This window comes from Leucopleurus acutus (genome assembly GCF_964270905.1).
Source record: "Leucopleurus acutus genome assembly, chromosome: 19".
NCBI lineage: Eukaryota > Metazoa > Chordata > Mammalia > Artiodactyla > Delphinidae > Leucopleurus > Leucopleurus acutus.
This window is the reverse complement of record NC_139161.1, coordinates 13393135-13408626: the sequence shown is the minus strand read 5'-3', so window position 1 is coordinate 13408626 and position 15492 is coordinate 13393135. Positions and strand designations below refer to the sequence as shown.

At 43.9% G+C, this 15492-nt stretch overlaps 1 protein-coding gene across 1 annotated transcript in view; it reads right to left on the bottom strand.

The window, feature by feature from the left end:
- Positions 1-15492, bottom strand: part of PITPNC1 (phosphatidylinositol transfer protein cytoplasmic 1) — a 253667-nt gene that overhangs the window by 126763 nt on the left and 111412 nt on the right. The gene's annotated exons all lie outside the window — the stretch shown is intronic.

Sequence of the window (15492 nt, the reverse complement as noted above, 5' to 3'; positions counted from 1 at the left end):
GGCAGCCGATCAACCAACCCATGGGTAGCGGCTGGGAGGTGGGCACGCTGGAGTCTCCCTTTCCACTCTGGCTCTACAGGGTTAAGTGGCGCTGAAGTCCTATTCTGCTTGGCTCAAGACAGGCTCAGACAGGCTAAGGTTTGTGATTTCTGTCCCTTCTTTCTGCCCGATTAACTGCATTGCTGGGCATAAGAGGATTAGATGTCACCTGTCTCTTCCATCGCCTCTCTCAAAGTGTTCAACTCTTCTGGAGGCCTCTGTCCCATAGAATGGTGGTTCTCAAAGGTGGCTGGACGTTAGAGTCACCTGGAAGCTTTAAAAAAAAAAAAACCCTCCAGATGCCCAGGCCCCACTATGAGTGGAAACTGGACCCACCTTTAGGCGGGTCCACAAGGAGGAAAATCTACAGTATCTTTAAGTCCTGGGGCTTTAGTGCGGGGCCTTCCAGGCTGAGATGCCAGAAGTTACATGTGCTTACACGAAAATGATAAAATGGAATAACATGTAATGTGAACACTTTCCCTGCCACCTGTATCTTTGAGCTGTTCCATTCTCTTTCTTGCCTCTCTGAAAACCCTGGGGCCAGCAGGCATCTCTTCACCCAGTGAACTTCCAAAGTGACAAAACTAATTTGACGGAGGGGAAAAGAAGAGAGAGAGGAAGGAGGGAGTCAAATGACTTTTGCACCGAGGAAGTCTGCTCAGAATCAGCAGGCAGGGCGATGAGACGCTGCTGTGGTCCTTCCACAGATTCGGTGTGAAACAACACACAGTGTCAGCCTCATCAAGGCCCGAGGGATGGGGGGAAGGGGCCTGAGTCTGCAGCAGGCTAATCACGGCTCCGGGTTATGCCCAAAGAGCCCAGGCCAGCAGGTATGTAGGTCCCCTGTCTATGTGCATAAGAGAGAGAAATAGATTTTAAATTAAGGGGGCATGTATAATGTACAAGTCAACAGTGCAGTCAGTTCCAAAGCTGAGAGGACACACACGTCCAAAGGTCCCTCTTCCATTCTGAGGCAGGTGCCGGGAGGGGAGTGTGAACAGAATGGGAAAGGCTCTGGTGTGAGGCCAGCCTGAGGGACCAGGCCCAGTAACCATGACAATGGGAACAGCAGCCTTCTGGCTCTTCTCAAAGGGCAGTGCTTCCTGTGTGTGCCACGCCTCTCCCCCAGAAGGGTCTGCATTTAAAATGCTTTTAATGTAACTGTGTGTGTGTGCTGAGGATAAGAGCAGGGAGAGGAGAGAGGAAAATCAAAGATAAAATTTATTTTTAAACAAATTTTGGGATTAGAAACTTGCCTTGGCTTCCCCTCTTCCCTTTGCTCACAAAGACTGACTAATACTGTTTCAAGGAGGAAGACAGTGAGAAAAAGTTTACAGATTGGAGATATGTGAGATCAACACTCTACCTTATACGGATGGGCACACAAGCCTGGAACAGCATGTCCAGCTGCCCAGGGGGTGGAGATTTCACTGGCAGTTGCTTTGTACTTGGAATTCAAAAAAATACGTGTTTACTTACAATGGAATATTACTGTGCCATAAAAAGGAAGGAAGTACTGATACTGATGCTGCTTAATGTGTGTTACCAGTTGAATTGTTTTCCCAAAATTCTTAATGTTGAAGTCCCAGTACCTCAGAATGTGACCTTATTTGGAGATAGGGTCCTTACAGAGGTAATCAAATTAAAATGAGGTCATTAGGATGGGCACTAGTCCAATAGGACTGGTTTCCTTACACAAAGGGGCAAGTTGGACATAGAGACACTCATAGGAAGAATAGGAGATTAAGCGATGCACGAAGATGGCCATCTACCAGCCAAGGACTGACCTGGAACAGATCCTTCCCTCCCAGCCTTCAGAAGGAACCAGCCCTGCCTGCTGACACTTGATCTTTGACTTCCACCATTCACAACTGTGAGCCCTTACAACTCTGGTTGGTTAAGCCACCCATTCTGTGGTGCTTTGCTGTAGCAGCCCGAGCAAACCCATACAATGGGTACGGGGCTTCCTTTTGGGGTGATGAAAGTGTTCTGGATCTGGATAGAGGTGGTGGTTGCACAATATTCTGAGTGTACTAGATGCTGCTGAATTGACTTTAAAATGGTTAATTTTGTGTTATGTGATTTCCACCTTGTGGAAAGGGAATGCTGCCACCATTCCAGTAAACAATGAATGTTTGCCGGCCATCAAGCCATTAGCCACTGTAGCCACACAACGTCCCCCCACCCCACCCAGCCCCAATGGCGTGCCCTGAGGGGAATTCAGGATGGAGACAAAAATGTAACATTCTGTGCTTTGGATACTGGCCCTAGATAGTTAAGATGTATATCTAAGGAATCATTTCAATGAGCCCAGATTCTTGCATCTTCCCACACATAAAAAAAACTCCAGGCCTTCCCTGGTGGCAGAGTAGTTAAGAATCCGCCTGCCAATGCAGGGGACACGGGTTCGAGTCCTCGTCCAGGAAGATCCCACATGCCGTGGAACAACTAAGCCCGTGCGCCACAACTACTGAGCCCATGCGCCGCATCTACTGAAGCCCACGTGCTCTAGAGCCTGTGCTCTGCAACAAGAGAAGCCACCGCAGTGAGAAGCCCGCGCACTGCAATGAAGAGTAGCCCCCACTCACCACAACTAGAGAAAGCCCGCGCGCAGAAACAAAGACCCTACACAGCCAAAAATAATAAATAAATAAATTTATAAAGAAAGACAAAAAAACCTCCTATATATTCTGGCTCCTCCTTTACCTCTTTGGAGCAGTTTCTCAGAGCTCTAGGACTCAGTAAGCTCCCCAAATACAACTTAACTTGCATCTTTTAGGTTGTGCATTTTTCTTTAGTTGAAAACCTCAATTATTTTAAAAAAAGTGTTGACCCCACTTCTGAAGCAGATACCCCTAAGCCAAAATGCTGTCAAGGGCTTTAGTCGGGGGTGGGGGGACTTGACAGAAGGGATGCCTATCCCTGGACCATCTCCAGGAGCTCCAACTCACTCACGCATGAAAATGTATGGGACCAAGGGCGATGCATGACACAGAAAAGCCATTAGCCAGACGCGAGTCAGCCTGGCTGCGCTCAGCTCGATTGCTTCCTGCCCTGTTGAAAGGAAAGGGCCGAGGCAGCCAGAGGCTGATTCACCGTCAGCCAGAGGAGGGCCTGGCTGCTCAGCCTCATTGATCATTCTGGTGGCTCCTGAAAGAGCCATTGCAGGGCAGACACCAGCATTAGCTCACTAAGATAGCGTCAGGCCGTGGGCGACTGACAGACGCTGGATGCAGTAACGTGGGTGACATTGTTGGGAGGTGGCGGGACACTCAAGCCCAGACACTGAGGTGGTCAAGGGCCCTGTGGCTGTCACTTTATTCACGCTCAAGCAAATCAGGCCTGTTCTCCAGGTTGTGGCCATCTGAGCTGGGCCATCCAGAAGCAGAGGCTTTAAACCACAAACTGACTCAAAGACACATGCATCGAGAAGCTTCTCAATTAGAGAGGACAGGGCAGGACAGAGAGTCCTTCAACCGTGTCTCAAAGTCACCAGAGATACTCCTAAAAATGCTGAATCCTGGGCCATTCCAGCCCTTTTACATTCACACTCTGAGGTAGATGGAAGTTGGGGATCTTACCCAAATACAACGCTAAAAGCTGAGAACCACTGCAGCAGAGAGTGGGGAAGGCCTTCATTAGTAGTTGCTCAGTACCAGACAGTGCCAAGACCAAAAGGTTCCATCTTTAGGGGACCTGTTTCTTCTTTCCTCTTTTAACACTGAATTCTTGCAAAGCTCTATCACTAATTCAGTGAGAATACGACATCACAGATCACCAACTCCAAACAAACTTGTATGTGAAATGAAGGCTGCGAAATCCATAGACTCAGAAGGATTCGGAAGACATTGAAGCCAGAGAGTCGATAACAGAATTGATGATGATGATGGTGGTGGTGATAGAGTAAAGCTTAACTGATTGCCTATCAGTGAGAGGCACCAATTAAGTGCTTTATATTCATTTCTAAGCCTCACAATGATTCAGGTACATATTTACAGACGAGGAAGCTGAGTCTCCGAGAGGCTAGAGACTTCCTCCTGCCACGTGGCTTCTAGGTGGCAGAGCTGGTTTGAAGACCATGGGTCTGTAGTCTTTCTTCTCCACTCAGCTTCAGCCCTTATTTCTCTAACAGGTGAACTGCTTTAACAAACCTAGATCTCATTATGATGAACAAAGAGGGATGGTTCAGAGCCACTGCCTTTGAACTTTGCTATTTCAGAAGATGAAGAACAAAAGTCTGATATCATTTGAAAGATCAAAGTTGTTTAAACTGTGCGCACATATGGAATGGTGGAGCAATTATGCTCTAACTTTGTAAAATCTACTGTTATAATTCCAGAGTTTGGGGTAATCATCATTACAGGCAATCACGATTAGAGACAGCTCTGCGCTGCAAGGCTGAGCCTCCATGAGAGCCATCATCAGAACAGCTACCCCAAATAATTCTCTCTGTAGTCAAAAAAAAACCCATGGGGATGCAGATCTTTCCCATTTGCATGCAGCGCTGCATGTTTGACAAAGCTGCAGAACTTGAGGGAAGGCAGAGTTGCATAACATGCCTGGAAAAGCCAAGGGGGTTTCATCACTTTGTACTTTTGCAAACTCTGTGACTGGGCACGACTAAGGTACTTAATACAGTTCACCTCAAACCCTGATTTTTAGAAAAGGTGACCCCAAGTCAAAACTCCTGATTATGGTAAGGGATTATTAACTGACCATCACCAACACCTAAATAGCATCCTTGCCGTTAGAAGTACTAGGCCCAAAGTTTTAGGTTCAGTAGAACCCTAAGCTTTCACTTAACTGCCCCTTCCCCCAATTGCTGAGCTTCAGAGATCTCTGCAAGGCCAGGCTCCCATATTCTCCTCCATAAAGAACCAACGGGGGTGTCATCTTTCTTCCAATCCCTCCCTTCCTGCCCCCTTTCTCATCCTTCATTAGTCCCAATACCTTTTTCAAACATCACGATGTGAAAGGTGGGAACCACTGTTTTGCAATAAACATTATTCAACCTGGATGGAGTTATTCCCTGATGTCATGACTCAGGTCTTCAAGGCCCCAGATTGGGAATCAGAATTTACAACTATTTCCACTTCTACCGTCAAAGCAGACGGATACCACACAATATGACAACCACGGAGAAATACCTGTCCCTCTGACTTAACCTGATATCATGTATGTTTCCATCTTTGAAATGTGCATGATTCCTGCCCCTCTCACTCTGGCTGTGTGGAGAGAGGAAAGAGCAGAGGGTGATACAAGGTGGCATTGCTGGGAGTTTGCCACATTATTCACATCACCCTTAATGCTTTTCTTGGCTTTTTTCCCCCAGTCTTCTCTACTCTCAATAAACGGACCTCAAACACAGTGGAGCAATTGCCTCACGATGCCCAAGGAGCCCCCTGCAGAGAGTGCCTGAAAGATAAAACATCACCCAGGACTCCAGTGCATTGCAGTCTTCACGCCAAGTGGTGCCAAAATTGTAATTCCACTCGGGGAAGGGGATGTGATGAGGCCAGATTTTAACAACCTCATATCAGAAAACTAGAGGCTAGAGCCAGTTGTTTTCTAGAATCTCACAGCACAGCTGAGGCAGTGGGACAAATGCTCTGGTCCAGCAGTCGGCAAACTATGTGGCCTGGTGCCTGTGTTTTTAAAATAAAGTTTCATTGGAACACAGCCGTACTCATTCATTCTGTGACTGCTCTCACGATACCACAGCAGATACCGTGTGGTTCAAAGAGCTGAAAATATTTACTATCTGGCCTTTTACAGAAAAAGGTTGCTGACCCCTGTCTAGTGCAGTGCTACTGGGTCCAGCACTAACCAGCGCTGTCCGGGATGGTGGCCACTCGCCATATGTAGCTTATGAGCATTGGAAATGGGCCTGTGCGATGGAGGGACTGAATTTAAAATTTTCTTTCCTTTTAATTAACTTAAACTTTAAAACTGACTCGATTCAGCTATAAGAAAACTTATACATACGTCTGAGACACACCATTCAGTAGACATAAATCTACTGTTTAAACTGAAAACTTTTATGAAATCTCAATTCACATCAGGTACCTCTGATGAAATTTTAGCATCTGGCTTGAGACTGCTTATAAGTGTAAAACGCACACTTAGTAACAACAGCAAAAACTTAGTAACAACAACAAAAAAAGTAAAGCTCATTAATAATTTTTAAATTGACTGCATATGGAAATGATAGTATTTTAGAGATACAGGGTTAACTAAAATATATTCTTAAAAATAACTTCACCTGTTTCTTTACATATGTGGTTGGCATTTGTGGCTCACATATTTCTATTGGATGGTGCTGGTCTAAGCCCTAAACTTAACCATCAGGGATGGAGAGTCAGGCCATCAATCCATACCAAGACTTCAGAGGCTGGCTGGTCAGGTCAAGGGTTTCCATGTGTTTCCAAGCTAGCGAGGTAGGGCACTGGTAATAAGGCATACATTTGGAGAAGCTCTCCCTTTCTGAGGACTGGCATTACCTGGACCTCCAGAGAGGTGATAATTGTTCACTGTGTGCTATGGTGGAAAGCACTGCAGTTTTAAAATTGAAAACCTGCAGCCAAAGTCCTGATTCTGCCTTTGATGAGTTTTGTAACCCTAGACAATTTGCTTAACTGAGCCACAGTTTCTTATCATTAAAATGGGACTAAGGAAACACCTCATGGGACATGGTGACAATCAAGTGAGAAAAAAACTTACAAATTAATATGCTTTATAAAATGTAAAACTGTACGCTGTAGCTATGGCTCCTTCTGTTTGGCAACACATCTGACTGGGAGGTGAAGATCTGTTTCATTTGTTTCCACTTTGCTACAGTTCTTTTTTTAAAAGGTCAAATCTTTATTTATTTTTGGCTGCGTTGGGTCTTCGTTGCTGCGCCTGGGTTTCCTCTAGTTGCAGCGAGCGGGGGCAACTCTTTGTTGCAGCGCACGTGCTTCTCATTGCGGTGGCTTCTCTTGTTGCGGAGCACGGGCTCTAGGCACGCAGGCTTCAGTAGTTGTGGCTCACGGGCTCTAGAGCGCAGGATCAGTAGTTGTAGCGCACGGGCTTAGTTGCTCCACGGCATGTGGGATCTTCCTGGACCAGGGCTCGAACCCGTGTCCCCTGCATTGGCAGGTGGATTCTTAACCACTGCGCCACCAGAGAAGTCCCTTGCTACAGTTCTATACAGGCTAAGAGAACAAGGCATCTGCCATACACACCCCTACAATGCAAAAATCGGGGAAAACCTGAGCATCAGCCCAAGACCATCATTTCCTTCTGCAAAAATTGTATTAGATGGTAGTCAGAACAAACACTTCCCAAAACGTTATAAAAAAACTTGGGAACATCCACTTATATGACGTCCCTAGGGCAGTCAAATTCACAGAGACAGAAAGTAGAATGGTGGTTGCCAGCAGGGGTGGGGAGTTAACGCTTAATAGGACAGGGTTTCTGTGTGGGATGATGAAAAAGTTCTGGGGATGGATGGATGGTGTTGATGTTTGCATAACAATATGAATGCACTCAATGCCACTGAACTGTACACTTAAAAATGGTTAGAATGGTAAACTTTATGTGATGTATATTTCATCACAATTCTTTAAAAAACCTGGAACATGTCATTTTCCCCTGTCGCTTACTTACTTCACGCCTCAAGGTGGCCATCTATCAGTGATTCTATTTTTAAGATTATGAAAAAACTTTTTTTAGGACAGGAACTTCTATATTTGGATGGACCTTTGGTTTGGAAGCTTATTTGAAGGTGTTGAGCCAAGGGGACAGAACTATAAAATGACTTCCCCCAGACACAATGTTGCATGAGACGCCCGATTCCTGCCATGCCGGGGGAGATGCCTGGCTCGCTCTGCCCTAAACTTAAATGTCTTTGACATTAGCAATCTGGAGGATTCCTGTTGCTGATGTTCCCAAGCAACATGGTGCTGACTGTGACAGTGTTACGGACAAACAGCCTGACAGAAAGGAAAGAGTGATTAACCGAATACAAATGCATTCTGACCCTGCCAACCTTAACTAGGGTCACTGAGAACCCCAGCTCACAGTTCACAGCCCAGCTCCTCCATCTGCCTGGGAGCAACTCTACAACAAGCCCATTTCCATTTCCTTTATTCCATTGGGAAGGTATGGTGTGTATTTTTACCTCCAAGGGCTGGATCTGATTTGGGTTCTGCAAAGACATGACTGGCTAGCCCCATCAGTCCTTCTGGCTCTGCGACTCAAATGTCCAGATTTCTCCATGTAGACAAGTGAGGTTTAAAAAAAAAAAGGTGTAAAGTTCCTTGGTGTTTCGTCAGCTCTCTCCCTGCCAGGTCAATAAAGCACGAAAACCAATATCCGATCCCACAAAGAAAATACAAACCTGCAGCTCATATTTCAGGATATCAGTGCTTCATCACATATTTATCTTTTCTCCCGGATCTTTATAAGCAGCTATCAGAAGTGCCTTGTTTATTACGTAATACTGGGTCATAATGCCAGGGTGCAGGAATGAAAAAGCTGATAAAAAGATTTAAGAAGGAGCTGGGTTATTGACATTTAATTCAAAAATCCACCTTCTGTGACAAACTAATATAAACAGCATTGTAGGTTGGTGCTTAACCCATTCTAAGTTTTGGACTAAACTGAATAGAAATAGAGCAACTCAATGCCAAGGAAAGGGCTCAGGGTATGCTTCGTGCTGGTGCAAGCAGAACTCTACACGCCTGTGACTGTACAAAACCGTAAATTGTTTCTAGTACACTCAGCCGTCCAGCAGCATAATCCACTTGACCGAGTACAGGAGGGTACAGTATATGAAAAGTAAGAGTGCACATTAAAAAAAAATAAGTTTATTTATTCTTTTTGGCTGCATTGGGTCTTCGTTGCTGCACATGGGCTCTCGAGTTGCGGCGAGCAGGAGCTGCTCTTCGTTGCAGTGTGTGGGCTTCTCATTGCGGTGGCTTCTCTTGTTGCGGAGCACGGGCTCAGCTGCTCCACGGCATGTGGGATCTTCCCGGACCACGGCTCGAACCCGTGTCCCCTGCATTGGCAGGCGGATTCTTAACCACTGCACCACCAGGGAAGTCCCAAGAGAGCACATTTTAACTGCTCCTTCCAACACTGACTCATCCTTGGGGGTGGTATTCTAGCCCTGAGAACTCATTTGATACACATATTGAAAAGCCAAAATGATAACACAGAGTGAGTTAGAGCCTACTTTATAAGCATCAGCTCAGGCAAGAGGTGTCATCCCCTGGTATTGATAAATGAGAATCTGAACACATTAGCCATTAGAGAGCAGCATGAAAAACCACAAAGAGAGCAAAGACAGGAACTGCCAGAACTCAGTTCAAAACCACAAGGGTAGTTGGCCCTTGAGGCAGAACATAGGATTTCTCCAGACTTTGGTTGGGGGACACTCTTGGTCCCTTCTCGTTCGTGCACTGAACAAACAGAGTATATCAGGCTCTGTAGATACTGGAGGCAGAGCGATGAACAAGGTCGACCTGGTCTCTGGAGAAGAGGAGGGTTTCCTGAGTTCCACCTCGAAGACACAAGGCTGTGAGCTGAAGGAACTTGAGGCTGACGTAAAAGCCATGGGACCATTTGCCAAGAAATGTGAAACCAACTGCAACTCAAGTAAATGGAGAGGTTTGGTAACAGGGCTGACTTTTAGAAAGCAATCAAGGCTCTTGTGTTTACTACAAAGCAGAAACCCACAGCCAATCACAAGACCAAAAAGGGAGAAAACTAAGATAGAACCTTCCCAGAAATATATCCTGCACCGTCTCCTTGCCACACCCTGCTGTGTCGATGCTCATCTCCTTAACCTTGGCCTCATAACCAGAGGTGTTTCTAGGAGAGAGTTCTAGCTTTATGGGGGTAACAGGCTCTTTCCAGAATTAGAAAAGCCCCTGTTTGTGAAGCCTATTGTACCTACCAATCCTTCAGGAAAATGATGGGTTACATCAAGAGATGCTGTTTTTCTGGTTAAAGCTAGAAATATACTCGTAGGAATGACAGCAATTAGTTTTAGTCTTTGAGAACTTCTGAGAGCAGAAGAGCACACTGAATGCAAAGAGAAGCACTTGCTGCTTCATGTACAATTGAACAATGGGAGTTCTTAATGTTTTGAAAGAATTATTCAAGACACTTCATGCCTAGAACAAGAAGATCTCAGTAATATTTGAAGGTCACTGAACCCCTTTGCTTGCTTAAGTGCTAGTTGACACGGCAAGTGGTTTCAGGGCTCTGCTAACTCTAGAGCAATGATGAGAGTTATGACCAAGTTATATCTGTGGTTCAAAGTCTGGAAAACTCCAGCATCTGTTTTCACCCCACTTTGGAGGAGTGGCCCCAGGTTTCACATGCCTGCAGTGGTACCTGTAGCCCATAGGTAGCCGTAGGGTATGTGGCTGGGAAGGCACCATTCTCCTAAGCAATAGCAGCCTATGGGTGTTTCTTCCTTGGTAAAAAGAAGCAGATAACTGATGGAGAAAAGTATACAGTTGTCAACTCCTGCTCTCCTGAGACAGTTAATGAAGACAGGCAAAATAGAGTAAACTGGGTACATTTCCAGGAATTGCTACATTTAAAAATCTATCTTTGGGGCTTCCCTGGTGGCACAGTGGTTAGAGTCCGCCTGCCGATGCAGGGGACACGGGTTCGTGCCCCGGTCCAGGAGAATCCCACATGCCGCGGAGCGGCTGGGCCCGTGAGCCATGGCCGCTGAGCCTGCGCGTCTGGAGCCTGTGCTCCACAACGGGAGAGGCCCCAACAGTGAGAGGCCCGCGTACCGCAAAAAAAAAACACAAAAAACAAAAAATTCTATCTTTTTCAGATACATGCACCCCAATGTTCACAGCAACACTATTTACAATAGCCAAGACATGGAAGCAACCTAAATGTCCATCGACAGATGGATGGATAAAGAATATGTGTTATATATATATACACACACATGATGGACTGCTACTCAGCCATAAAAAAGAATGAAATAATGCCATCTGCAGCAACATGGATGGACCCAGAGATGATCATACTAAGTGAAGTGAGTCAGAAAGACAAGTATCATATGATATCACTTATATGTGGAATCTAAAGTATGACACAAATGAACTTATCTACAAAACAGAAACGGACTCACAGACATAGACAACAGACCTGTGGTTGCTAAAGGGGGAGTAGAGGAGGGATGGAGTGGGAGTTTGGGATTAGCAGATGCAAACTATTGTATAGGATGGATAAATGACAAGGCCCTACTGTACAGCACAGGGGACTATATTCAATATCCTATAATAAACCGTATGGAAAAGAATATGAAAAAGAATATGTATAATATATGTGTGTGCGTGTAACTGAATCACTTTGCTATACATCAGAAACTAATACAACATTATAAATCAACTATACTTCAATAAAAATACAAATAAATAAATAACTTTCTGATGCATCTCAGACTTATTCTAATGACCAAGAGAGAGATTCCATCAAATGGTACTTTTAAGGCTAAGTGGTGACCCTGTTCTTGCTCCGTCAACAGTCAGTAATCCTCCATCTCTGTGCATTCTCCTAGGGGAGGCAACGCCATGATGAAATAAATACAATTCACCGTGTTTTCAAAGAGTGGAGAGAAAAAAGAACACAGAGACAAAATGATGAATCGGAATGCTGTTCCTCACAGGATTCTTTTTTTTATTTTTTAATTGTGGTAAAATATAGTTAACAAAATTTACCATTTTAGCCTTTTTTTTTTTTTTTTTTTTTTTTTTGCGGTACGCTGGCCTCTCACTGCTGTCGCCTCTCCCGTTGCAGAGCACAGGCTCCAGACGCGCAGGCTCAGCGGCCATGGCTCATGGGCCCAGCCGCTCCGCAGCATGTGGGATCTTCCCGGACCGGGGCACGAACCCGTGTCCCCTGCGTCGGCAGGCGGACTCTCAACCACTGCGCCACCAGGGAAGCCCGTTTTAGCCATTTTTAAATGTAGAATTCAGTTGCATTAAGTTCATTCATAATTGTTGTGCAACCAACACCACCTTCCATTTCTGAACTTTTTCATCATTTCAGAAAGAAACTCCGTCCCCATTAGATAGCAATTCCATTCCTCCTCCCTAGTAACCTCTAATCTACTTCCTGTCTATGAACATGTCTATTCTAGATACGTCATGTAAGTGAAATCACACAATGTGCGTCCTTTCTTGATGGGCTTTTTCACTTTAGCATAACGTTTTCAAGGTTCATCCATGTTGTAGTATGTGTCAGAATTTCAGTCCTTTTTAAGGCTGAAAAACATTCCATTTTATGTGTATACCATGGATACTTATTCATGCATCTGCTGATGGGTATTTGGGTGGCTTCCACCCTCTGGCTATTATTGTGACTAATGCTGCTATGAACATTGGTATACAAGTATCTGTCTGAGTTCACACCTAGATGTAGATTTGCTGGATCATATGATAATTCTATGTTTAACTTTTTAAGGAACCACCAAACTGTTTTCCACAGCAGCTGCACCATTTTATTCCCAGCAACAATGCACAAGGATTCCAGTTGCTCCACATCCTTGCCAACACTGGTTACTTTCCATTTTTTGTTTGTTTTTCAATAATAGCCATCCTAATGGGTGGGATGTGGTCACATGATGTTGTAAAGTCAACGCTAATTTCTTTCTTGGATCTCACTGTTGTAAGGCTCTCTATAGGTGGTGCTTGGGCATGTCAAATCTGTCTTCCAAATAAGTACTTGCGACTGCCCTGGGAGAGATTTCAACTCTACCATTTATTTAAATCAGAAGACCTTTCTGATAAAGCACTGATGAACTGAGGTGGTTATTTTTCAGGGAATTGGAGGGTGTCCCTTTGAAATGCTCTGCCTGCAAACAGAAGATGAAAATTCAATAAATCCCTTTACGTAAAAAGGCCCCAACATATTCGTAATAGTTAAGTCACTATGGTGTAGGGCACCACAAAGAGACAGCCATGAATTATTACCTTAGGGAGTCCAGGGGTGGTGGTGGGCATGACCTGAAAAGGCACTTCTATTTCTCTTATAGAAGCTGCTTTCAGGATTATTTTGATGGCCCAGCCAGGAATGTAGTAAATTATAGAATCACAATGTAGAAGGCAGCAAACAGTCTTGCAGAATTTACTTATGAATCAAACGTGTATGACTTATATTCAAAGATTTGAGGTAAAAAAAGCCACTCTGGGTAATTTGCCTTTTTCATGTTTTTCTTATGGTTTAAGTCACTCTTTATTCTATTTTAGGTGAAGCTACTCTTGAAAAAGTAATCTTGGAAATAACTTTAGACTCTGCAGTGGATTTAAGTAGTTTCTCATGCTTGCTAGTTGTGTTTTTTTTTTTTAAGTATACAATTCAGTAGTTTTTAGTATATTCACAAGGCTATGCAACTGTCTCCACTATCTAATTCCAGAATATTTTCATCATCCCCAAAAGAAACTCCACACCCATTAGCGGTAACTCCCCGTTCTCCCCTCCTCCCAGCCCCTGGCAACCACTAATCTACCTTCAGTCACTATGGATATGGTCATTCTGGACATTTCATATAAATGGAATCATACAGTATGTGGCCTTTTGTGACTGACTGCTTTCACTTAGCATAGTGTGTTTTTTTTTAATTGAAATATAGTTGATTTACAATGTTGTGTTAATTTCTGGTGTACAGAAAAGTGATTCAGTTATACATATATATTCTTTATCATATTCTTCCATTATGGTTTATCACAGGATATTGAATATAGCTCCCTGTGCTATACAATAGGACCTTGTTGTTTATCCATTCTGTATATAATAGTTTGCACCTGCTAATCCCAAACTCCCACTCCATCTCTCCTCCACCCCCACCCACCCCTGCAACCACAAGTCTGTTCTCTATGTCTGTCGGTCTGTTTCTGTTTTGTAGATAGGTTCATTTGTGTCATATTTTAGATTCCACATATAAGTGATATCATATGATATTTGCCTTTCTCTTTCTGACTTACTTCACTTAGCATGATCATCTCTAGGTCCATCCATGTTGCTGCAAATGGCATTATTTCATTCTTTTTTACGGCTGAATAGTATTCCATTGTATATACATACCACCTCTTATTTACCCATTCATCTGTCAACCTAAATGGACATTTAGGTTGTTTCCATGTCTTGGCTACGGTGAATAGTGCTAGCATAAAGTTTTAAGATTCATCCATGTTGTAGCATGTATCAGTATTTCCTTCCTTTTTTACTGCCAAATAATATTCCATTATATGGCTATCCCATGTCTGTTCATTTATCACTTGATAAATATTTGGGTTATTTCCACTTTTTGGCTATTACAAGTAATACCACAATGAACATATATGTATGAATCTTTGTGTGGACTTGTGTCCATGTCTCTTGGGTAGATATCTAGGGGTGAATTGCTGGGTCATATGATAACTATGTTTAACCTTTTGAGGAACTGCCAGACCGTTTTCCACATCTGGTACACCATTTGACATTCCCACCAATAATGTCTCATACTTACTTTTGATAATTTTAAGTGACTTGTAGAAAGTCAAACAAGTGACTTCAAAAACCAAGAATAAATTATGGGACAAGTGTGGCCTTGCTTGCTCATGTCACCGTATTTGAAACTTGGGCACGTCTGATGAACAGACATCCTGGGCAACTGTCCAGGCTCATGGTGTCTTTTCATTAACCTGCGGGGACAACAAAGAGCTAAGTACTACAGACAATTAGGAGCTAAGATAGCAGATCCAAAGGTACTAATTATACGACACACACGGAAAGTGTGCGAGGGTTAGAAAGGGAGCGGCACAGACTACAGTTGTCCAGGAGGGCATCACACAGAAAATGAGGCTTGACCTGTGTGTGGACAGGCACTAGCCTGTTAAGAAGGAAGCGGGAAGTCACAGCCTGCAAATAAATTCTGGACATTTACTTGCTCACAGCAAAACCTCACTACTTCCTAGGGCCTCTGAAGATGCACACAGAAATAATAATAAAAGCTGCCACACAAAAGGGTGTGGAGAAAAGGGAACACTCCTGCACTGTTGGTGGGAAAGTAAATCGGTGCTGCAACTATGGAGGACAGTACGGAGGTTCCTTAAAAAACTAAAAATAAAGTTACCATGGGATCCAGCAATCCCACTCCTGGGCATATATCTGGAAAAGACAAAAATGCTAATTCAAAAAGATACATGCACCCTTATGTTCATAGCAGCACTATTTACAATAGCCAAGACATGGAAGCAACCTAAATATTCACCAACAGAGGAATGGATTAAGAAGATGTGGTGTATATATATATATACACACACACACACACACACAATGGAATACTACTCAGACATAAAAAAGAATGAAATAATGCCATTTGCAGCAACATGAATGGACCTAGAGATTATCTTACTACTAAGTAAGTCAGACAAAGACAAATATATGAAATCA